Here is a 26,068-nt window from a genome sequence, read left to right as displayed (position 1 = left end):
TCCCTAGTCTGTAGCGGTGCATTGGATTCTTCCGTCCTAAGGGCAGGACCATTAGTACTTGTGGCACCTTAGAGACTAACAAATTTATTTCAACATAAGCTTTCCGTGAGCTACAGCTCACTTCGTCGGATGCATTTTGATGCAGTGAGCTGCAGCTCACGAAAGCTTAGGCTCAAATAAATTTGTAAGTCTCTGAGGTGCCACAAGTCCTCCTTTTCTTAAAAAAGAATAGTGGCTTGCGTGGTATATAGGTCGGGGCAGGGGAGGGATTACTAGGGCTACTGCCCCAGGGTGGGTTATGAATCTATGAATGATTTTACACCTCTGGCATGTTCCCTCTTGAAATAGTCCCAGTCTTTTCAATCTCTCTCTGTATAGAGGAGTCTTTCCAGGCCTTTCATCACTTTGGACCCTCCAATTTCAACTCATGACAGGGTGCCCCACCCTACCCCACTTCCCCCGGAAGAGGAGGTTAAAGTGCTTTGGAATGCAGGGAAAGTACCTTCCACACCCCAAAGGGATGGTCCCTGATGACAGCTGGGTCTGGGGTAGAAGCACCTTAAAAGGAAGATTTTGAGCCATGGGAGAAGTCCTTGCTCACAGAAAGAAGCACACTCAGTCTGGGCCTGGGTTGAGAATACTTGTGCTACAGAAAGGACCCAGAGCTGAGCAGAGTGATGCTCTGTGAAGTCAGGGTGCTTGGTCCTCTTAGCACTGTCATAACAGTCCCCGGTTAACCAGGGACACTTTGTTGTGAGTTAATGCCTCAAGAGGGTGAAATAAGACCTGCAGTGGGTATGTAGCGAAGTGTTTGAAGCCTGAAGTTGGCAGACCTTCATCAGCCCGCTGGGGGCTGGCAGGTGTGGTGCCAAGAGTGGGATCTAAAAGGCACCATATCCCAGTGACTGCTGCTGTGGTGGGCAGAGAACCAGACCCAGCAACAGCACTGCTATTCCTTTGACAAATGGCTTCTCGGCAGCCTCGGGGGCATGGATCAATGTTCACATTGCACTCCCTGACCCCAGCAGTACCCAGGCCGGGCCGGGGAAGCCAATGATCCAACCAACAGACCAAATTCATTGATGAATCCTGCTCACGTGCCACTTGAGGCACCTTGTGCATACGCTAAGAAGAAGAAGCAGCAGCCTCAAATGTGAGATTGCAGCTTTCTCCCGCCTCCGGGTAAGATGACACCCCTCCTTGCAGGACTAGCCTAGGACTGGCCACCAGCACCAGCACCACTGACCCAAGTGGTCCTGATCATGATCCTAAGGTCACCATCGAGAGCCCATCACTGCTCAGCAGCTCCCAGGCAAGTGGGCTGAACTCATGCCAAACTGTTTTCTTTTGGTGTAAAACAGCTGCCGTTTCAGGATGGTATAGGGGTTATATCAGCACTTGTTTGGGAGAATTTGCATAACCCATTCCTGGCTTCACCACTCAGGAGTAGCATGGCCATCCCAAATGCATGCAGATAAAACCCCTATATCATCCATTCCCTAAATATGGAAACAGGAAACACTGTGGTCCAGATGTCAGATTTCTCCCCCAAGGTCTGAATTCGGGGACTGGTATCTGTGGTTCGTTGCATACCCTGCAGTCCTTAAATCTGCAGTTTTAGAAGCTCTGTAGGAGAGAAAACTTTGCAGGATCTCTCCTTCAATGCTAATAAACTCTGCAGGCTCCTAGTACAAGCAATCCCTGTTTCTCCAACCCCTCCATGATTCCAGGGACCCCTGTTATGGGTTGTGCTGTGTTCCCTATATGGGCTGCATGATAGGAAAGCACAATGCCTCCCCATGATTCCTCAGAGTGCAATACTCTCCCACAAGGAAAAACTTCCCTCTAGCCCCACATGGCAATCCCCTCTGGCTCCTTGTTATCCCAGTTTTATTGAGGAGTTCTCTCGAACCCTGCTGCTTTTTCTGTGTGTGGCAGGCTTCTCAGAGGAAGACGAGGCACAGACGCAAAAAGAAGGAAGAGAAAGGTAAGCAGTCCCTGACCCCACAGCTGTGGTGGCAGACTCAGGCCCCACGCAAAGCAGAGAAATCGGGTCTATTCCCCCACTTGCCTCCCCTCTTCCTGCGAAGGCACACACAAGCACAGAGTCATGCAGAAGCACTGTCTGGGGATCCGTTCACACGCTGCCCCTGAAATCTTGGGATCTGGGATGCTAGGAAGCAAAGGATGCCCAAGCAGCTCTGTGTCTCCTTTACGTCTCACTTCTGGCAGATTTTGGACGCTGTGAGGAAGAGTTGGAGGAGGCTTGTGCATCCCGAGAGACATGGTAAGCAATGCTCCGCTCTATAAATCTGCAGTGGGTCAGACCCCTCCTTTAGATTCAAAGTAACCCTTGCCACAGAATGTTGTGAAGGCCAAGACCATAAACAGGGTTCAAAAAAGAACTAGATCAATTCCTCAATAACTATTAGCCAGGATGGGCAAGGATGATGTCCCTAGTCTCTGCCTGAAGCTGGGAATGGGCGACGGGATGGATCACTTGATAATTACCTGTTCTGTTCATTCCCTCTGAAGCACCTGGCATTGGCCACTTTTGGAAGACAGGATACTGGGCGAAATGGATCTTTGGTCTGACCCAGTATGGCTGTCCTTAAATTCTATGTTCTAATCCACTAGAAAACTGTCCTTGTCGAGTGGCTGATGCACTAGAGGATAACCACCTACTTCTGCTATCAGTTAATGGAGTTTCTTCTTTAGCTCCAGTGGTGGAGATCTGTGTATGGTCCTGAAAGTTCCGGGTTTGAACCCAGCTGATGACTTATGTTTGGGGCGTGTCACTGGGTGCACTGCTCACTGCTTGTCTGGTACCTCCTCCTGGTCACTCCGGGGATTAGCACTCGAGGTAAATGCCCCTTCCCATTCTCACACGTGGTCATATCATCTATCTCTTGGGTCTGCAGCTCCTCTCTCGTTCCGGGAACCACAATCTTCATGACTCAGCCCGCTGGCCCTTTCACTCAGCATTTCTCCCCTTTCGGGTACAGTCCTTCAATCTCTATCACTCTCGCAGTGACCCAGACAGGCTTCCCGTTCATTGTCCTGCCAGTCTATGCCACTCCCTCAGTAGCTGGTAGGGGAACCTGGGCCTGCCCTCTACTCCGGGTTCCAGTCCAGGGACCCTCCATCCAGGAGTTCTGGGCTTTCCTCTCCCATCCGTTTCCGCTTCTTCCCTGCACTGCTTCCTATCACTCCTGGTTCCCCTGCTGGGTGTACTACCTCCCAACACTCCCCAATCTTCCCAGGGAGGGACTGCCCTTTCCCAGCGGCAGCCCCTGTCTGTTGCCAGCTTCCTGGCTTTTTGGCCTGACCTATTCCTGCCCAGCTGAGCCTGCTTGCAATCAATTCCCTGCTCCCTGACTCTTCCTCCAGATGTAGCCTGTGGAATTAACAGGGCTAGCTGCCCACCTTAACCTCTTCCAGACCTATGTAGCGTGGATACCCCATCACGGGTGTTATTTGATTGCTTTTTCTTTCAAACATAGCAAGGGAAGGTTCTAGACAGTCGTCTGCTGGGAGATATTGCCGTACAGAAGGATTTGATCCGACTCCCAACCCCAGTTTGTAGTCTCTGCATTTAATTTCTGATAATCCCTAACCTCACTTTCACTGGTATCTCATCTTGGAAGCTAAAGTCTCTTAGTGGCTTTTTCCCTGTTATTTTAGGATCCTGGAGTGTCTGGCTTTCTCTGCTCCCTCCTCTCTACATTCACTATCCCCTCACACCCAGCCCCAAGTCTGGTGCCCCCCGTTCAGTTGCCTTACGGTATCAGAACTTCATCCAGGTATCTGGCCACGTACTGTACCCTCCTCTCAACGAGGCTGAGTCTGTGAGCCAAGGTGAGCTTCTCCAGGGGCACGCGGCAGCTGTGGAACAGAGAGAGCAGATAGTTGAGGGCAGGCCCTGCCCTCAGGCCCTCTTTCACCCAGAGGTGCAGCACTGAAAGGCTCCGTGTCCCATTCTCCACTGAGGCAACCTCCTCCCATACCATACCCAGGCCTTGGATGTTCTGGTTTTGGGGTAGCTGGATTGTTCGGTGATCCCTGTCTAGTGCTGAGAAGGTGAGAGTGTGTCCTACTGGCAGCGTGTGGGTCATGTGCCTTCAGCAGAAGCTAATCAACAAGTAGGATAACGGCCTACTCCAGCTACCAACTAATGGAGCTACCTCTTTCGCTCGAAGCGGTGTTTTATGCTGCAGAGCCGAAGGTCCAGGGTTCATATCCTACTGGGAACCAACGTTGGGGGACTGGAGGTGGGGGTGGAGGAGGGGCCATTACACAAGTGCTGCCGGATCCCTTTAACCCTACTCACCGTCCCAGAAAGGCCAGCCTTCCTCCCTAACTGGTGGACACCCCATCACAGGGTGTCATTTGATTGCTTTTTCTTTCAAACATAGCAGGGGAAGGTTCTAGACAGTCGCCTGCTGGGAGATATTGCCGTACAGAAGGATTTGATCCAACTCCCAACCCCAGTTTGTAGTCTCTGCATTCAATTTCTGATAAGCCCTCATCTCACTTTCACTGGTGTCTCACCATGGAAGCTAAAGCCTCTTAGAGGCTTTTTCCCTGTTATTTTAGGATCCTGGAGTGTCTGGTTTTCTTTGCTCCCTCCTCTCTACATTCACTATCCCCTCACACCCAGCCCCCAGTCTGGTGCGCCCCGTTCAGTTGCCTTACGGTATCAGAACTTCATCCAGGTATCTGGCCACGTACTGTGTCCTCCTCTCAACCAGCCTGCGGCTGTGAGCCAAGGTGAGCTTCTCCAGGGGCACGCAGCAGCTGTGGAACAGAGAGAGCAGATAGTTGAGGGCAGGCCCTGCCCTCAGGCCCTCTTTTACGCAGAGGTGCAGCACTGAAAGGCTTCCTGTCCCATTCTCCACTGAGGCAACCTCCTTCCCTGCAATACCCAGCCTTGGATGTTCTGGTTTTGGGTTAGCTGGATTCTTAGGTGATCCCTGTCTAGCGCTGAGAAGGTGAGAGTGTGTCCTGCTGGCAGCGTGTGGGTCATGTGCCTTCCGCACAAGCTAATCAACATGTAGGATAACGGCCTACTCCAGCTACCAACTAATGGAGCTACCTCTTTAGCTCGAAGGGGTGTTTTATGCTGAAGAGCTGTAGGTCCACGCTTCAAATCCTACTGTGAACCCCTGCTGGGGGACTGGAGGCGGGGGTGGAGGAGGGGCCATTACACAAGTGCTGCCGGATCCCTTTCACCCTACTCACAATCCCAGAAAGGCCAGTCTTCCTCCCTGAACTCTCCACCTCACCTCCCTGGTGTGCACGGGGCTGCTCCCAGAAAACGTTTTCTCCTCCTCTTATGGGGGAGGATGCTTCAGTCCAGACTACACAATCTACCGCCCCTCCCCCCGCCAGGTTAAATGATGCTAGAGGAAGGAAATGACCCACTGTATGATGCATGGGGTGGATTAGAGACGGCAACTTCTGCTGGGTGAGAATGAATTTCATGGTTCGAATGGAGAATAGTTGATTGCCTGGGATACACGTCGGGGTAGGGGAGGGATTACTAGAGCTACTACCCCTGTGGCAAGGGTTACTTTGAATCTAAAGGAGGGGACTGACCCACTGCAGACTTATGGAGGGGGGCATTGCTTACCATGTCTCTAGGGATGCACAAGCCTCCTCCATCTCTTCCTCAAGGTGTCCTAAAGCTGCCAGAAGTGAGACATAAGGGAGACATTGAGCTGCTTGGGCACCCTTGCTTCCTAGCACCCCAGAGCCCCAGATTTCAGGGGCAGCATGTGAACGGAGCCCACGCCAGTGCCTCTGCACGACTACGGGCATGTCTGTGCCTTGAAGGAAGAGGGGAGCAAGTGGGGAATAGACCCGATTTCTTTGCTTTGCATGGGGCCCGAGTCTGCCACCACAGCTGTGGGGTCAGGGACTGCTTACCTTTCTTTTTCTTCTTTTTGTGTCTGTGCCTCCTCTTCCTCTGAGAAGCCTGCCACACACAGAAAAAGCAGCAGGGTTAGAGAGAACTCCTCAATAAAACTGGGATAACAAGGAGCCAGAGGGGATTGCCATGTGGGGCTAGAGGGAAGTGGGCTGAACTCATGCCAAACTGTTTTCTTTTGGTGTAAAACAGCTGCCGTTCAGGATGATATCGGGGTTAAATCAGCACTGGAGGCTGCTGCTGCTTCTTCTTAGCGTATGCACAAGGTGCCTCAAGTGGCACGTGAGCAGGATTCATCAATGAATTTGGTCTGTTGGTTGGATCATTGGCTTCCCCGGCCCGGCCTGGGTACCGCTGGGGTCAGGAAGTGCAACGTGAACATTGATCCATGCCCCCGAGGCTGCCGAGATGCCATTTGTCAAAGGAATAGCAGTGCTGTTGCTGGGTCTGGTTCTCTGCCCACCACAGCAGCAGTCACTGGGATATGGTGCCTTGTAGATCCCACTCTTGGCACCACACCTGCCAGCCCCCAGCGGGCTGATGAAGGTCTGCCAACTTCAGGCTTCAAACACTTCGCTACATACCCACTGCAGGTCTTATTTCACCCTCTTGAGGCATTAACTCACAACAAAGTGTCCCTGGTTAACCGGGGACTGTTATGACAGTGCTAAGAGGACCAAGCACCCTGACTTCACAGAGCATCACTCTGCTCAGCTCTGGGTCCTTTCTGTAGCACAAGTATTCTCAACCCAGGCCCAGACTGAGTGTGCTTCTTTCTGTGAACAAGGACTTCTCCCCTGGTTCAAATCTTCCTTTTAAGGTGCTTCTACCCCAGACCCAGCTGTCATCAGGGACCATCCCTTTGGGGTGTGGAAGATACTCTCCCTGCATTCCAAAGCATTTTAACCTCCTCTTCTGGGGGCAGTGGGGAAGGGTGGAGCACCCTGTCATGAATTTTAACAGGAGGGTCCAAAATGATGAAAGGCCTGGAAAGACTCCTCTCTACAGAGAGAGATTGAAAAGACTGGGACTATTTCAAGAGGGAACATGCTAGAGGTGTAAAATCATTCACAGATTCACAGCATTTAAGGCTAGAAGGGACCATTCGATCATCTAGTCTGACCTTGTGTATCACACAAGCCAGAAAATTTCATCCTGTATGGAGTCCTATCACTTGAGTTTGACTCAAAGAATGGTTTCGAGAAGGCGCTCCCGATTCACCCTCGAGTACTGCGGGAACTCGGATATGACATTGCAGAACTACTAACTGTGGTACGTAAGCTATTGCTTAAATCATCCTCTGTATGAGATGTCTGAAGGGTCGCTAATGTGACGCTGATTTATAAAAAAGGTTCCAGAGGCGATCCTGGCAATTGCAGGCCAGTGAACTTAGTTTCAGTACAAGGCAAATTGGTTGAAACTCTAGTAAAGAACAGAATTATCAGATACATCGATGAACACGATTTGTTGGGGAAGAGTCAACACGGTTTTGAAAAGGGAAATCCTGCCTCACCAATCTCCTGGAATTCTTTGAGGGGGGTGTGATGGGTTGGACCCCCCATTGCGGGATGCCACCTGATCTACTGGGGTCCCACTGAGCCCATCTCTTCCACCAGCCTGGGCTCCCTCACCCTGTCCTGATGCACACACACACTGGCAGGGACACCCACCTGCAGAATCACACAGAGTATGCCAACCGATCTGTTTGGGAAGACTCAGCTCCGGGAGTGCCCAGCACCCTCTGGGGTGTAAACCCAAAATTATATTGTCTTGTGCTGTACAGAGATCTATACAATGTAAGCTCCTGACATTCTCTCCCTCCCTCAATGTGCAGGAAGATATGCATAGCTGCCCCCAACCCCGCCAGTTATGAATTGCACAAACTGACTTTTAGAAGAAACCAAAAATAAGTTTATTAACTACAAAAGGTAAATGTTAAGAGATTAGAAGGGATAGCAAACAGATCAAAGCACATTACTGAGCAAATAAAACAAAACACACCACCTAAGGTTAATACGTGAGATTAACTGCTTAATAGAAAGTACATTCCCACCCTAAATGTTGTTTTGTGCAGTTGCAAAGTTTATGGAAGGTAAACTGCACTGCTTGCAGCTTAAATATCCAGCTATTCCTTTCACAGGCTAGATCTTTCTCACCTGGGCTCAGCCCCTGCCCTCCTCCCCCACAGTTTAATTTCTTTCTTTCTCCAGGTGTTTTCAGCAGTCTTCGTTTTTGAGCAGGGAGGTGGTGGACAAGAACCCAGATTAACTCCAGTCCAAAAGCCTTAAATAGGATCTGGATAGGACAGGAATCCTTTGTCTTCCAGTTTGACCCCCCACTCCCACCGAGTGGACAAATACCACCAGTCCATAATGATGCTCAGTACCAGGTGACATGATCACATGACCCTGCAGTGTCAAAGCAGCATCCCAGGAAACTTCTCAGGAAGGAGGAAGTTTCGTATCTTCCAAGTCCTATTGTCCTTCCTAATGACCCATCCAGGCTGACTCCCTACTGTTTGGTGGGCATTCCCCTGGTGCAAGCACTTTTGTAATTGAGACATAGCTCATATTCCTGACTTCAGATACGGAAATGATACATCCACACAAAAAGGATAATCACATTCAGTAAATCATAACCTTTCCAATGATATCTCACACGACCCATATTCCATAAAACATACCTTAGTTATGCCACATTCATCTAACAATATTTCTATGAAGAATATGGGGCGTCACAGGGGTGAACAAGCATGTGGAGAAGAGCGATTCAGTGGATCTAGTGGACCTCAATTTTCAGAAAGATTTTAAGCAAAATAAGTTGTTATGGGAGAAGAGGGAATGTCTTCTCATGGACCAGTAACTGGTTTAAAGATAGGAAACAAAAGGTCGGAAGAAATTTTGAGTTTATAAAGAGAGATAAATAGCAAGGTCCCCCAAGGATCTGTACTGGGACCAGAGATGTTCAACATATTCATATGTGATCTAGAAAAGGGGGGAAACAGGGAAGTGGCCAGACTGGCAGATGATACAAAACTAAATCTAGTTCAATCCAAAGCTGAATATGCTCTGCCTTTTCTAGATGTATAACTCTGTTTTGGGCTGTGTGAACATTCATTTGGTTTCAATGGGCCCCATTTGCCAAACAAACTCTCCAGAACTCTCTGTGTGACTGCCCTGTCCTCATCGTTATTCACCATTCTGCCAATCTTCGGGTCATCAGCAAATTTTTATCAGCAGCAATTTTATATTTACTTCCAAGTCATTGATAAAAATAGTGACTAGCATCAGACCAAGTACTGATCCCTGCAGAGCCCCATTAGAAACACCCACATTTGAGGAGCCCGTTGACAATTACTTTTTGAGATCTGCCAGTTCGCCATTAGCCTGTACTCAGTCCATTTAACCTGTGCTCCATTGATATTGTATAGTTCTAATTTTTTAATCCAAATGTCCTGCGGTACTTGAATGCATAAACAGGGGAATCTCAAGTTGGAGGAGAGAGGTTAGAAGCCTGTGTCCAGTTCCAGTATCTAACATTCAGAAAGGATGTTGCTAAATTGCAGAGGGTTCAGAGAAGAGTCAAAAGAATGATTAAAGGATTAGAAAACATGCCTTGTAGTGAGAGACTTTAGGAGCTCAGTCAATGTCGCTTAAAGAGGTTAAGGGTGGTTGGATTAAAAGGCTATAAATACTGACATGGGGAACAAATAATTACAAATGGGCTCTTCAGTCTAGCAGAGAACGATCTAACATGGTCCAATGGTTGGAACTTGAAACTAGACAAATTCAGACTGGAAATAAGGCGTACATTTTTAACGGTGAGAGTAATTAACCATTGGAACAATTTCCCAAGGTCCTGGTGGATTGATTCTCCATCGCTGGCAATTTTTAAAATCAAGAGTGGATATTTTGATAAAAGGTATGCTCTAGAAATTACAGTGGGGAAGATCTTTGGCCTGTGCTATGCAGCAGGGTCAGACTAGAAGATCACAATGGGCCCATCTTGCCTTGGAATCTGTGAAAAACAACACCTTACTAAAGTCTAAGTTTGTCACATCTATGTTTGACATGACCCATTTTCCATAAAACATTGTTCACCTGCTTTAAATATATTCCCGTCCTTTAATTCTTTAGTGATTGAATCCTGTATCACTTTGCCCATTATTTCAGGCTAACTGGCTTATAATAAGCCGGGTCAACCTCCCGTACCTTTTTGAATATTGACAAAACATGAGCACACTTCTAGCCTTCTGGAATTCCCTCAGGAATCCTAAATTTGTTAAAAAGTAAGGTCAGTGGGCCAATAACCTCGTGAACCAGCTCTTTGAGGACTCTTTGGTGTAGATGATCCGAGCCTGCTGATTTAAAAATACTTATGTTTGGTTCTGCATTCAGCTGGCATCAGTCCAGCCTTTCCATCTCTCGAGGATTCTCACTTACCTCCGATGTGGCGAGGCTCATCACAGCATGAAAGGCAAGAAACAGCACCGTGCATCTCAGGATCGTTAGGCAGGAGGCCCAGTTGAGATATAGGAGGAGTGAACTCATTTCCCAGGGCTCAGACACTAAGAACCACAGATACTCTCAAACCAGCAACAAGTACCCAGGCTACACCTGACTGCAGCTTGCTGCTCTGGCATCAGGCAGGTGCTGATGTCGTCTCTAGGTCAGAATGGGGCCGCCCTCCTGCAATCTCCCTCTCGCCTGTGAGCTGTCAATGCCGTACTTACATCAGGAGATAGGATGGGCAACCGCCCCAGGGGGCTGAGCTGCTGAGCTCAGAATAAGGCAGGAGAGAGGGCATCCGATTTCCCAGGAAAACCCCGGCTCTTTTCCGAGCTTTATGACTCTCAAGCCCCTAGGCAAGGGACGTTTTCCCCCTCCTTGTGGGAACTCATAAAACCCCTGTGACTGAGGCGGAATCTCCCAGCCTGAAGCGAGAAGCAGCCCTGAAGTGATTACCTAGCGCTACGAGCGCAGACAAACTTTCACGGTATCGCCAGCCCAAGCATTCCAAAACCATGAGTTGGGCCCCACCAAAATCATGAGATTGGCTTCAAAATAGTGAGATTTTCCAAAAAAATTCCTCTGGGGAACTCTTCATTTGCCTGCTGGTGTCTGAGCTTCTAGGGTGCATTCAATTCACGTCCTCCAGCTTCTCTTTGCAGCCATGAGGGCTTGAAAATGGTTAACAAATACAATAAAAAGCAGAGATTCTCATATCATTCACTTGACTCCAGGCCTGGAAGCTTTAGGAAAAGCACCCTCTATCATAAGAAAATAAAGAGCCCTACCTCTTATCTAACATGTTCAATCAGTAGATCTCAAAGCACTTTGCAAAGGAGGCGTGGAACATTAGCCCCCTTTTAGAGATGGGAAACTGAGGCACAGGGAAGAGCAGTGACTTGCCCAAGATCACCCAGCAAGACACTAGCAAAGCCAGGACGAGCACTTAAGCCTTCTGAGTTCCATCTAGTGCTCTATCCACGAGGCCACAGTGCACTTGAAGTAAGGGGTCATAGTCCGTACATTCCTGTGGTGGTTAGTTTGGGCTCTTCCAATCACCATTGTTACTGAAGTTACACATTTTGACCTGTGACCTGTGCTGGCACAGGGGCATCATTATTAAAACGAAGTTCTCACAGCAGGTTGCATCTGGGTTCTTGTTCGGCCTGAACACAAGTTAACTGGACCATGTCTCCGATGTCCCCATGAGAAAGTTTAGAAGCCATTGACGGCCTTGCAGTGCACTGACATACTGGGATTTTCAGAAAGCCTTTGACAAGGTCCCTCACCAAAGGCTCTTAAGCAACAGAAGCTGTCATGGGATAAGAGGGAGGGTCCTCTCATGGATCAGTAACTGGCTGAAACATAGGAAACAAAGGGTAGGAATAAATAATCCATTTTCACAGTGGAGAGAGGTAAATAGTGGTGCCCCCAGGGATCTCTACTGGGAACAGTACTGTTCAACAGATTCATAAACGATCCGGAAAAAGGGGTAAACAGTGAGGTGGCAAAATTTGCAGATGATACAAAACTACTCAAGCTAGTTGAGTCCAAAGCAGACTGCGAAGGGATCTCACAAACCTGGGTGACTGGGCAAGAAAATGGCAGATGAAATTCAAGGTTGATAAATGCAAAGTAATGCACATTGGAAAGCATAATCCCAACTATACAGCGAAAAGGATGGGGGCTAATTTCCTGTTACCACTCAACAAGAGATCCTGGAGGCATTGTGAGTAGTTCTCTGAAAACATCCGCTCAATGTGCAGCGGCAGTCAAAAAAGGAAACAGAAAGTTGGGAATCATTAGGAAAAGGATAGATAACAAGACAGAAAATATCATCTTGCCCCTCTAAGAATCCATGGTACAGCCAGATCTTGAATACTGCATGCAGATGTGGTCTCCCCTCCTCAAAAAAGATATATTGGCATTGGAAAAGGTTCAGAAAAGAGCAACAAAATGAGTAGGGGTATGGAACAGCTTGCATATGAGGAGAGATTAATAAGACTGGGACTTTTCATCTTCAAAAAGACAAGTACAGGGGATATGATAGAGGTCCACCAATCATGATTTGTGTGGAAAAAGTAAAGAAGGAAGTGTTATTTTCTCCTTCTCATAACACAAGAACTCAGGGTCACCACATGAAATTAAGAGGCAGCAGGTTGAAAACAAACAAAAGGAAGTATTTCTTCGCACAATGCACAGTCAACCCAAGGAACTCTTTGCCAGAGGCTGTTGGGACGGCCAAGACTATAACAGGGTTCAAAGAAGAATGAGATAATTTCGTGAAAGATAGGTCCATCAATGGCTATTAGCCAAGATGGGCAGGGATGCCACACCACGCTCTGAGTGTCCCTAGGTTCTGTTTGCCAGAAGCTGGGAATGGGCGACAGGGGATGGATCACTTGATGATTCCCTGTTCTGCCCATTCCCTCTGAAATACCTGGCATTGGCCACTGTCGGAAGACCGGAGACTGGGCTCGATGGACCTTTGGTCTGACCCAGCGTGGCCGTTCTTCTGTTACAGCTCTTCAGTCTCCTTGATACCTGTGATGTCATAATCCTGCTCAGTTCTCCAGCCTTCCATGGAGTCTGGGTGTAAAGACAGGGGAGATGTCACCTCGTGAGCTGGGCCTGTAAGAGCAACCTGTGTTCAGGCAGAGAGGGGCTCCTGGGAGGGCAGAGTCAGTGCTCCGTTACAGAGCTAGAGACAAGGGCCTGGCCTGAGTGTAACCCACCAAACTTTGATTACACCCGTACCCATAATAATTCCACGTTAGTGCAGGGCTAGTGAGCAGGTTCAGTCTGTTCTGACCGCGGAACTCCCACCTGTGGAGAACAACACAAATATGCAGATTGGGGCAGCTGGGGATGCCAGTCACCTGAGTTGCTCCAATTTGGAGGAAAGACACCACAGTGTAGTAAAGCTGCTCAGACTAAACAAAAAAATCCTTCCCTTTATAAGAAGACAATTTGTGGGTCAACTAAGACGCCTCATAAATCTAAACATGCTCTTATCAGTACAGCAATACAGCACCTAGTGGTCAAAGAAAAATAATATCCAGCAAACAGATTTCTTCACTACTGAAAGGTACACGGGCCACTAAGCCGATGCATTTGAAGCATGCGCTGCTTATTTGGCATTTATGTCCTCACACCCTCCTGAGCTGAGCAAGCAGCAAGGACCCTGTTCTTTGAATGGGCTGGGATCCTTCTCCTGGCAGTTCTCTGCTTGCTGCAGGTAGTCAAAGCAGGCCTGCGAACATCAGTCCTCAGGGCAGGGATCTTCACCGCCCCTCCGGTACGGCTGTCTGCCTCTGGAGGTGGCTGAAGTGGGGGAACAGGTTGGCACCCCCCTTTTTTTCAATTTGGGAGTAGAAGTGGCCCTCCACCCTTGGAGATGCCCTTCTGAGCATGTGTGACCCAAAGCAGCCCTCTATTCACACCCTACATGCTATGGTAAGAATCTTTGTACGAAATATGCCTTGTGAGATAACATTTGAAAACAAACAACTCTCTGGTCAATAGGATCATGATGCAACATCACATGTAGAGTTATGAGTTCCCCCTCTACGACATTACTTGGGAAAACCTGACAGCCCCTCCTTGGCAAACGCTATGAAAGATGTCTGTCCTAAGCAAAGGAATGGGGGTTTATACAAGCAGCAAACAGGGTCCTCAAGAAAGCAGGTGAAGGAGATGGTGCAGAACAGAGCAATTTACATTTCAGCAAACAGAAGTGGGGGGAGAAAAGAAGAGCACATGTAACGTTGACAGACCCTGGTTACTGGTAGGCAGGATCAAACCTGGGACCTCTGGAGCTTAGTACAGGAGCCGCTATCGCATGAGCTCAGAGCCGACTGGCTGTTAGCTAAGGCTGCAGAGCAGACTCATTTCACTGTCTCTAAATGGTCTCGGTGCCACGCGAGAGGACAGAACACCACACCCAGGAGGTGTGCGGGTTACATACTTCCCCTCGCTGAGGAAGCACGTCCCGAGCTCAGAGACTTCCTGGTTGAAATCCCAGATGAGCCCCCACTTGTACCCTTGACAGACCCCTGTTGGCGGCGAGCGGGATTGAACCTAGGGCCTCTGGAACATACTGCATGAGTCTCTACCGCATGGGCTAAAAGCCAACTGGCTCTGAGCTGAGGCTGTAGCGCAGACTCATTTCATCTCTCGCTCAGTAAGTGGTCTTGGTTCCACTAGATGGGACAGGACACCTCACCCAGGAGCTGTGTGGGTTACACATGGAGCCTTCACCACCAGACTTCAGGTCGCCTTCCTCACAGCTTGGATAAACTTTGCTTTGAGGGGTGTCCTGTAAAACAGTGGCTCTCAACTTTTTCCGTCTACTGTGCCCCTTTCCGGAGTCTGATTTGTCTTGTGTACCCCCAAGTTTCACCTCACTTCAAAACTACTTGGTTACAAAATCAGACATAAAATACAGATGTGTCACAGCACACTCTTACTGAAAAATTGCTGACTTTCTCCTTTTGTCTGTACGAAATGTTAGTTTGTACTTATTTCACTCGTGCTTTTTATGTAGCCTGCTGGAAAACAAGGCAAATATCTGCAGGAGTTACTGTATTCCCAAGCAGACCTCTGTCCACCCCGTACCCCTGTCTAAACCACTGCTTTAGAAGAATCAACTTCCAAGACTCAATGGACTATAAAAGGAAGGGGCAGACAACCCCACATTCTTTCACCTAAGAAAACAAAAACACCAGCACCTTTGGGCCCCTGGAAGAGACCCTGAGCAAGGGGAGAGACAGTCCCCATTTTGCCGCGAGACTGTGGATGAGAGAAACCATCTTGAACGGAGCCTGTGTCTAGCTAGACTAAGTTTTAGACCTTTAAAAGTGTAGCTTGTTTTGTTTTATTTGTAACTCTTTCTATCTGCATTCCTTATACTTGACTTCGATGACTCCTATATAGGTTTTGTTAATAGACTCATTTCAGTTTTACCCTAAACTCAGGGCTGCGTTTCAAGGGAAGGGTCTAGTTACCCCCAGTTAAGTTAATAAGCTGTGAAGGGCTTTGGTGTCTTTAAAGGAAGAAACAAACCATATGATTTCTCTGGACTGTCCACTGGTTGAGGAAAATCCAGGGCTGGGCGCTTGATTTGGAGCCCTGCAACACAAAACACCACCCCTTAAGCTAGAGCAGTACCTCCGTCAGCTGGCTCCAGGACAACCCCCACACTGGTCTGCTTTGACCGCGGTGGAGAAATAATATTTATCGCTATGTTAAAAGAGTAATAGGTAAAGCAAAGCGTCACTCCCCGAACTCCTGCTTTTAATACACTCCTCTGGAAACGACTAACCCTCTTTTAATTGGATTTGATTTTTGCAGAGACAGAATGATGTACAAACCCGGCTGAAAGGATCCCTTACCATGACTCTGAACAACCTTAGTCCTATGAATTAGGGGGTTTTAACCCCATTTGATGGCTCTTCCCCAACCTCAGATCTCAACTGTAGGGTTATCTCTTATTTCCATATGTTGCTTTTTATTAAACCCCACACCTGGGGCTGGATATTAGGTAGCCACATGAAATGGGTTGGAGGGTTTGGGGGAACCAGGGAACCAGGGCCCCACTGTCCCCTCCCAGTTATTTGTGGGCTGAAGCCAGCCCCTGTAATCACGGGTCTCCCATCCCCAGAGCAGGAGCCAGGGGGAGCAGCACCAGGACGATGGTGGGGGAGACATCTTCACAGCCTCCTGGACCCAAAAGAATGGCACCAAATTCTGCTTTCTACCTTTGCACTCTGGAAACTCTTTCCTCTCTACTGATTGGCTTTTTGTGGCAACATCCTCTGAACCATCTCCTGCTGCCAGCCCCACAACCTCACTCACCCAACGCCAATCATATTTGTGGGCCCCCCGGGGAATGAAGAGGCAAGAGGCAAGAGCACAGCGGGCAGGGTGGATTTGATTTAAATCATGTTTTCAACCACTAGTCAGGGAGACTTGCATGAGAGGAAAGTGATCAGGAACAGCCAGCATGGATTCACCAAGGGAAGGTCATGCCTTACTAATCTAATTGCCTTTTATGATGAGATTACTGGTTCTGTGGATGAAGGGAAAGCAGTGGATGTATTGTTTCTTGATTTTAGCAAAGCTTTTGACACGGTCTCCCACAGTATTCTTGTCAGCAAGTTAAGGAAGTATGGGCTGGATGAATGCACTATAAGGTGGGTAGAAAGCTGGCTAGATTGTCGGGCTCAATGGGTAGTGATCAATGGCTCCATGTCTAGTTGGCAGCCGGTGTCAAGTGGAGTGCCCCAGGGGTCGGTCCTGGGGCCGGTTTTGTTCAAATGATCTGGAGGATGGTGTAGATTGCACTCTCAGCAAATTTGCGGATGATACTAAACTGGGAGGAGTGGTAGATACGCTGGAGGGGAGGGATAGGATACAGAAGGACCTCGACAAATTGGAGGATTGGGCCAAAAGAAATCTGATGAGGTTCAATACGGATAAGTGCAGGTCCTGCACTTAGGACGGAAGAATCCAATGCACCGCTACAGACTAGGGACCGAATGGCTAGGCAGCAGTTCTGCGGAAAAGGACCTAGGGGTGACAGTGGATGAGAAGCTGGATATGAGTCAGCAGTGTGCCCTTGTTGCCAAGAAGGCCAATGGCATTTTGGGATGTATAAGTAGGGGCATAGCCAGCAGATCGGGGGACGTGATCGTTCCCCTCTATTCGACATTGGTGAGGCCTCATCTGGAGTACTGTGTCCAGTTTTGGGCCCCACACTACAAGAAGGATGTGGATAAACTGGAGAGAGTCCAGCGAAGGGCAACAAAAATGATTAGGGGTCTAGAACACATGACTTATGAGGAGAGGCTGAGGGAGCTGGGATTGTTTAGTCTGCAGAAGAGAAGAATGAGGGGGGATTTGATAGCTGCTTTCAACTACCTGAAAGGGGGTTCCAAAGAGGATGGCTCTAGACTGTTCTCAATGGTAGCAGATGACAGAACGAGGAGTAATGGTCTCAAGTTGCAGTGGGGGAGGTTTAGATTGGATATTAGGAAAAACTTTTTCACTAAGAGGGTGGTGAAACACTGGAATGCGTTACCTAGGGAGGTGGTAGAATCTCCTTCCATAGAGGTTTTTAAGGTCAGGCTTGACAAAGCCCTGGCTGGGATGATTTAACTGGGAATTGGTCCTGCTTCAAGCAGGGGGTTGGACTAGATGACCTTCTGGGGTCCCTTCCAACCCTGATATTCTATGATTCTATGATTCTAATCATGGGTTTCGACATAAATGTGCCTTCTTATTGGTTGTTATATCCTTAATTCATATTCTTCACAGCTCAGAGATAGATGTAGGTTTCATTTTTAGAAGGGACACACTAGAGACTTTTAAACCGTGTTTTATTTTGAAAACTTTTCAGATGAGTTTTACAGCTATATCTCTGCACTGAGCTGAGGATGGGGGTGCAGGGTCTGGAAGGGAGTTAGGGTGCAGGAACAGGCTGGGGGTTGGGGTGCAGGGTCTGGCCAGGAGCTAGAATGAGGGATGGGGTTCAGGGTTGTGGCAGGAGGTTGGCGTGTGGAGCGCTGTCCTGGGGCAGCTCCCATTCGGTGCAAGGGGTGCAGGTGGGTATGTGGCGGGGAGGAGCTCCCGTTTGGTGCTCAGGGTGGGGGTGGAGATGTGGAGGGGGGTGCAGGAGTCAGGACTGCGGGCTGGGTGTGTGTGAGGGGGTGCAGGAATCAGAGCATGGTGTGGGGGGGGGCTGGGTAATGTGTGGGGATGCAGGAGACAGGGCTGGGGTTCTGGGGGCATGGAGGAGTCATCACAGAGGGCTGGGGGGCGTGAGGGGGGTGCGGGAGACAGGACTGCGGGCTGGGGGTGCGGGAGGGGGGTGCAGGAGTCAGGGAGGAGGGTTGGGCAGGGGGATACTCCCAGACCCCTGCCCTGAGTGGCTCACGGCAGGGGGCTGGAAGGGATATGCCCCGATTCCACCCCCTTCCCCAAGCCCCCCGCTTCTCCTCCTTCGCCCCACCTCGCGTGGGCATACAGCTGATCGGTGGCAGGGAGGGCGGGGGTCACAGTGCGCTGGGGGAAGAGACGGGGGGCGAGGGGAACTTGGCTGCCATGGACCCTGCCCGGCTGTAGCACGACAGAGACCGGGGAGCTGTGGCACCATAAGAGCCCCCTATTCCAACCCCTTCCCCAAATCCCCTGCCCTGCCTCCTCCCCTGCGCCGTGCTGGGGGCCGCGTCTCCTTCCACTGCGCATTCGACACACACAGCTCGCAGAGAAGGAGAACAAGGGGGGAGAGAAAAATCAGACAAAGGAGACGTCCTCCCAGCCCAAGGGCCGGGCAGACGAGACAGGCCTCAGCTGGAAACACGGCCTGTTCCAATCCTCACACCTGCGGATCAGTGTCCATCTCAAGCGCTGCCCTCCAGCGCTGCCTTTTCTCTTGCATGATGGGGAAGCTGGTGTATTCGCTCCAGGGTGGCCAGAGGCCTCCTGTTATGTCACAGAACAGCAGCTCCGCAGAGGAGGTCACTGTACGTGCTGACACTCAGCTCTCCGGGCCCTTGGCGATCGGGTCTTAGGCATGACGGAGCAGCCCGGGACCCCGCTATGAAAAGAGGCTGCGGGGCAGCGTGGTTGGGGGTCTGGAGCCAGACCCTCCGTTGGTATAAAGCAGGAGAACTTCATTGGTGTCACTGGAGCTGGGCTGATTTACACCAGCTGAGGATCTGGCCCATCGTTACCAGGCTGGGCGGTCTCTGGGTCGCTGGTTCTGACCCACGTTAGGCTGGCAGTGAAGAGAGTTTAGGCCCAACTCTTCCAAAGTGGCCCTGGTTTGCGGGGGGCTCTTCTCTTTTCTATGCCCAGCTGAGATTCCTGCAGGCAGCTTTTCCGAGGTGCTGAGCGCCAGGGGCTGCCGTAGGAGCCAAGTGGAGTTGTCAGTTCTGAGTGCCCAGCACCTCTGCAGCTAGCTCCAAGGTGTAGCAGGTTGGATGCCCAGAAACAGGGACGCCCACAAAGCGGGGGCCCTTGGGGGACATACAGGGCTGAGGGATTATCGGCTTCCTTCTGAGCACCCAGATTTCCTATTCGTTTCTCCTTTGAAGAAGAGGCCAGAGGATGTAGGATGACATATTTCTTTTAGTTCAGGCCACGGGGCTGTTTAGGAGCAGTCAGAGGTGACCAGGGACACTGGGCGCCTGACCTGAGACCCTGATTCTCACCCCCACTCCAAAAATTAGATCCCTTTAAGGAGAGCCAAGCTGGGCCCTCAGAAAATGGAGGCATCTGAAATCACTAGGCCCGGCTGAAGATCTTAGCTCAGAGGATGAGAGGTATCATCTCATGAAGGCCCCAGAAGTCCTAACATGTAGCACGGTGCAGGCCAAGAACGCGGGCGGGGGGATCTGTTGTGGTGTTTATCGGCCATATTGCAGCTATGCTCATGCTTCTCTCAGACACGTGTAACTGGCGCAGATTTGGTTTTGCTGAAGTGTTTCTGCCTAATTCCACTCGTCAGGTTTCCCCCGGTCTGTTTTCCCTCGGAGTGAATAATAAGCCCGTTCCTTTGCTCACCACCCTGCCTTTCCTAGGGCGGCTGAAATACCTACTTCCCAAACGCTGGCCTTTGGTCCTGACTGCTCCACGCCTGAGCACATCCCCGGCCTCCTACAACCTAGTGCTCAGCATAGGCCAACGCCGGCTGCTTTCGGCTACAGGGTCTCTGTACGATCGGCCCAGAGCGACTTCTCCAGGCCCTGAGCAGAGCCGTTCTGGCTCCTGACAGCTCACATGGGAAGCTCACCTGGCAGAGCCGCTACCTACAGGCTACGAGGATCCCAAGTGCTTTGGGAAACTGAAAAAAAAATCAGACCTCCCCATATATGCCTTACTGACCTTTGGGAGATGCTTATAATAGTGATCTCTGGTGGTAAATGGCTGGTGGCCCACTGCATAGTGATCTCTGGTGGTAACTGGCTGGTGGCCCACTGAACTGCCCTCCTCCTGTGGGAGCGGGCGGGTGCCTGCGTATCCCTGTTGGAATTGCCGTTCAGCCTTTCTGCCCCAAATGAGATCAGGAGCCCCCGGTGCATCCACATAGCGAGCCACCCAGTCATTGCCCCGCAGAGCTTGCAGTCTAAGTGTTGGGGAGTGGGGCGTGGGCAGTGTGGCCTAGTGGTCGCAGCAAGCATCAGGCGCAAGGAAATCAAACCCAGAGTCAGAACCAGAGTTAGAGGGCGGATGCCAGAGCCAAGGGTCAAGCCAGAGACAGAACCTCAGGAATTGGAGCCCAGTGTCAGAACCGAAATCAGGGGTCGAATGCCAGGCCAAGGGCCAAGCCGGAGTCCGAGTCCAAGGCAGGGCCTGGAGCTGCAGACTAGAATGGGGGTCTCTGGAGTCAGGGAAGGCAGGAGAAGGGCTGGGTCCAAGGCAGCAGCAACAGCCCTCAGCAGGTTTCTTAAGAGCAGATCTGCTGATCCCCTCAGCCAACGGGCGGTTTGGCCAATCAGGTGGCTCAACTGGGGCCCAGCTGGACTCGTTAGGCTGGGGAGTTTAAGCAGGCAGCTGTGGGTCCTTATTCCTGACACTAAACACACTGAATGGGCAACAGGCGGGAAGGCAACCAACAGTAGGGAAAAGCAAAGTGACTTGCCCAAGGTCACAGAGAAAGTCAGTGGCAGAGCCAGGAAGAGCCACTCCATCTCCTGCCTCTCCAGCCACAAACCAGGCCGCTCTGCCACACACTGACTGCAGAGAACAAGCAGCCCTAGGAACACGCCACCTGCCCACTTAGCTCAATGTGGTCCTTGCTAATTTTGCAACTCCTGGATCCAGAATGGGCTTAGCCGGGCTCAGGGGTTGATCTGCTGCCTTTGGTACTCGAAGCCCTTACAAGTGAGGAGCGAGGTACCGGCACTGAAAGGCGGGAGCAGACACTCGCTCCGCAGTAGCTCACTGGCAGCCCTGGAATCTCTCTTAGCGGGAGAAGAAAGCCCTACCCAGGCCCATAATTCTTTTATAGCCCATAGCCACCATATGATCAGAGTACCTCACAACCATTAATTAATCCTCACATCCCCTCAGGCGGAACCCGTAACCCCTCCCGCATGCCGCACCCCATGGCTCCAGCCCGGAGACCCCTCCTGCACCCCAAACCCCTCATCCCCCGGCCTCACCCCAGAGCCTGCACCCCAAACAATCACTAGCACCCTGCCCTGAATATGCCCGATCAATAGTCCTTCATTGCCTCCTGTGAGATGTGTGCCCACACCAAGATGCCAAGCGACAAGCCTCCCAACCCGGCCACCTCAGACCTGTTGCAGCAGATTGGTGAGGCCCAGGAAGAAACGAAGAAGCACGTGGAAAAAGCAAGAGTGAATTATAAGCAGTATGCAGACAAGCATCAACAGCAAGGCCCCACCGATGCAGTGTGACAAAAGCTATGGCTCCCCATGGAGCATCTCTGCACGGGCAGACCTGCTCACCAGCTGGACTTTAGGTTCCTTGGCCCTTTTCAGATCCTGCAGCAGGTTAATCCAGTCATTTCTGAGCTCCAACCACCCTGCTCTCTGCAGGTCACCTGGTGCTTTACGTATCACTTTTGAAACCCTACCCAGAAAACCCTTTTCCTCACAGGATCCAGCCACCTCCTCCAGTGGTACAGGGCCACGAGGAATACATGGGCCACAAAATCCTGGACTCTAAAGGTGACCGTGGCAGGCTCGGGTGTCTTGTTGACTGGGAAAGGTATGGTCGTGAGGAGCACACCTGGAAGCCTGTGGAAAATGTAGATACTCCTACCTTTGTGCAAACGTTCCATAGGAATCACCCTGAACAACCTGGTCACACGTCACTCTGAGGGTGCCCCTCAGCAAGGGGCTGATGGCAGAGACTGTAGGTCTTGAACCCTTGTCTGTACAGGCTTAGGCACTTGTGTGGTCTAACCTGCCATGCAGTGATCATCTAACAGCTGCTGGAGTAGGAACTGAGCTCTGAGAGAGACTGTCAGTTCTGTCATCTGATTGACAGGACTCTGGGGATCCTGATTGGCCACAGCTTCTATATAAACCCAGCACAGGAGCAGGAAGTTATCCATGAAAGTGGGATCCCCGTACCCGTGCCTGACTCCTGGTTTTGCCCTCTGGCCCACTTGGGGCTCTGACTTCCTGGTCGCTAATGTGGCCTGACTCCTGCTCTGGTCACTAAGTTAGACGAGCCATGCCCTGCTCATGACAACAAGTGGTCCATACTGGAGGGGGAGGGAACTGGCGTAGGGCAGAGGAGTGCTCAAAGGCTTCACACAAGAAGTGAGTTTTTACTCTGCACATACAGCACCTAACACACTGGGGCCCTGATCCATGACTAGGACTCCTAAGTGCTACCATAATACAAATAAAAATAATGCCTAGAATCCAGAGGTGCTGAAGGCAGAAAGGGCTACCCCACCTACTCCCAGTCTGAGCCTTGTCACCAAAAGCCCACTGATCAGGCAGGATGAGGGGCGGATGCAGACACAGCCAGGGGACAGTAACCCTTCATCCTTAGCTGAGCGATCTCTGCACAGTCTGCTCCCTAGAGCTGCTGTTCTTGTGAGAGCCGGGCTGCCTCATGGGTGCATCAAGCAGAGTCAAAGAGGGTAAAGTTTACAGTGTGAGGGGAGAGGAGGAACCCAATGGTTCCTGGTTTTGTTGGCTGCCCCTGTTGCTGGCACCCGGTGCCGAGAGGCTAAACAACAACTGAGGTTGGTTCGCTACCCGGTGTGCTACACCCAAGAATCACAACGGGGTGGAGAAGCAGAAAAATTTATTTGCAGCTGCAAAAAGGTACAGGGAGAATAGAATCTCAAATCCTGCACCCAGAGCAGGAAGTTACACAGGCTTTTATACATCCTTTTTCCCAGCATACTTATCCAATAGCAAGCTGCCCTAAGTATCCATATAGCCAGCCAATCCAGTTCCCAGCTAGTTCCCTTCTTCTCTGTATCATTTGTTAAACCATACATAAAGCTGCTTTATTCACCATTGTTCTTCCATATCTGCCCTGTGTGGCCTTGCTTACTTTCAGGCAGTCTGACTCTGCAACAGATTGTTGCAGATCCTCAGCATAACTGCTGTGAGTGCCTCCAGGTCGGGGGGCCAAGGACACTTGGGCCTAGTACGCAGAGCTGCGGCGAGTGCCTCCAGGCGGGGGGCGGGGGCCAAGGACACCTGGGCCTAGTGCGAGGGGGCTTCATCGACACTCGTGGTCTTCCATCCCCTCGAGTTACCTAGTGGCCATGCCCCAGTGTCCCCAACACCCACAAGGAAATCTTTCAGAGCGATTTCTGTGTGAACCTGTGTGGGTAACTCTCTGCCTTGCCCTGTGCCCTGGCTTTGCTTGTTACTTCACATCCACTTAGCCCCTGAGCCAGGCTGCTCCCCACCTGTCTCTTGCTCTGTTTGCCCAGCCCAGCAGCCCTTCCCTCCCTCCGCACCGGCCCTTCCCTGATCCCCCTGGTCAGTACATTGAGTTCACACCAAAGACAGTGTATTAAACAGCAACGGTGAGGAGAATAAGGAAAAATGGAAGAGGGTGAAGGGAACAAGGGACCCGCCCTGTGGGCTCGGGGGCAGCACCACCGGCGTCTCTGGGACGTAGGGAAAGTTCACCGGCTCTTCCTCACACCCCCCGCCTCCCTCCCAGGCCCGGGCTGGGCGGCGGTGACACCGCGGGTCGCACCCGGCTCTGGCGCTGGCCACGGGCCCTCAGGCGCGAGCTGGCCGGGTCCCCGACGGCGCGGCTGGTCTGCACGGCCCCAGCTCCCGGCTGCCCCGGCTCCCCCAGCTCTGGCCCCGCTCTGGCTGCTGCTCTGCCCTTAGCTCGGCCCCGCTCGCCGCCGGCAGCTCCCCTCACACGCAGGACGGGACCCTGGGCTCCCGGCTCCCTCGTTGCCTGGCCTGCCCTGTCAATCAGGCTGATCTGGAGCGTTGGCGTCTCCCCGTTGGCCCTGGGGACTGTCAGTCTCAGGACCCTCATTTCTCTCCCTCCATTCCCCTTTCTTTGGGGACTGGGAGAGGCCAGCCACTAACCCCTCTGAGTGTCGGTGGGGGCCAGCAGCCCCCTCCCGCCTGCCTAGAGCCGATCTCCAGAGCAGGCCCCGTGGACTGAACCGGAAATCGGGGTTCAAAACACACACAGGGAGCCCCTGACGCTTGGAGCTCCAAACAGTCCTTAGATCTGGGGGAGGTTCCCCCCTTCCAAGCTCTTCATCCACCCACCCTCCAGTCCCTCTTCCGACTGCACGGGAAGCCCGGGGCTGCCCTGACAAAACCTTCAGCACATCTGCCAGGGACCGGGTTGGAACAGTTCCCACCCCATACAGCTTGATATCAGTCTGTTTGCCCCAGGGGCCTCGGTCTGGGCTCGGTTGTGGTGGTTTTGCTTCACTGTGGAAACCAATGCAGATTGCCCCAGCGCCTCCTGTCTGCAGCTCCGGCTCCCTGGGACATGGGGTTTGCTGCAGGCGAAGGGGGGACGCCCCTCGATCACACAGTGGCCCAGACTCCCTGACTGGACACCTAGGCACTACCACAGTGGGCTCTCTCCAGAGCTAGAGCTGGGCAAATAACGGATATTTCCGGTCAGTGGCACTTATGAGAAATACATTCTTTTGTTTGGGTCAAACTGAATGTGAAACTTTTCAGTGACTCAAGGACAGGCTGTGGTGGCTCTATTCCAGAGCAGAGATTTGAACTGCTGTCTTTTACAGCGAGGGGAAATGCACCCGAACCACTGGACTAAAGACAGAGCAGTTGCAACAACACCAGGAGCACCACCTTTCTCCTTCTCTCCTGGCCATTTTGGGACTGGCCAAAACTGTGTGTGTCAAATGCGCTATTCATTTCAGGTCACTCAGAACTGCATTTTTCATGTAATAATCCTCCTCATCCAAAGAATGTCACCCAGTTTTACACAGGACACCAAGAGCTAAATTCACAATGGACTGAGGTGCGGTCACATTGAACATCACCATGCCGATATTTTGGATGATTCACAAACCCTGCGTTGGTGCCTGGGCTCCCTGTAGAACAACTGGGGAGAGACAGACACCTGAGAAAGGGATTCACAAACGCTGGTGATGGAGAGGACTCCAGATGGAAATCCCACCCTCTAGCTGAGCAGAGAAGAATTTGAATGGGGATCTGCCACCTGTCAGGTGAACACACTGGGCTTTGGGACAGCCTGACAGGGGCTCCCTCAATCGCTCTAGTTGTATCTGGTCCATAGTGGGGAGAATAATTAAAAAATCTTGGGTGCAGGGAGACTGGACATTGGGTCTTCCACCTCCCCATCCTTCCCTCACCCTCTGTAAGCTCACGGAGAGGAACCTGATTGGGCCCCACAGCCAAGTTAGGTGGCAAACTCCTACCGTCCCTGGTGTGGGTGCTACAGGGTGCATGCTCAGAAACACAGATGCCCCGTGAACTTTTCCTACAAAATATGTCAGTGTCAAGTGAGTTTAGGACCCTGCAGTGGTGAGCAGCAGCTGGGCGGAGGGTTGGGAATCCCAGTGGGGCCTTGTTTTGGCAGTTACGTGCCTAAACCAGCAGTTAGGCACTTAAGCCCTTTGGTGACTCTGACCCCAAGAGGGAGGCAGAGC

This window comes from Eretmochelys imbricata, chromosome 3 (genome assembly GCF_965152235.1).
Source record: "Eretmochelys imbricata isolate rEreImb1 chromosome 3, rEreImb1.hap1, whole genome shotgun sequence".
Taxonomy (NCBI): Eukaryota; Metazoa; Chordata; order Testudines; family Cheloniidae; genus Eretmochelys; species Eretmochelys imbricata.
The sequence above is the reverse complement of the archived record's forward strand: the minus strand, read 5'-3'. Positions refer to the sequence as shown.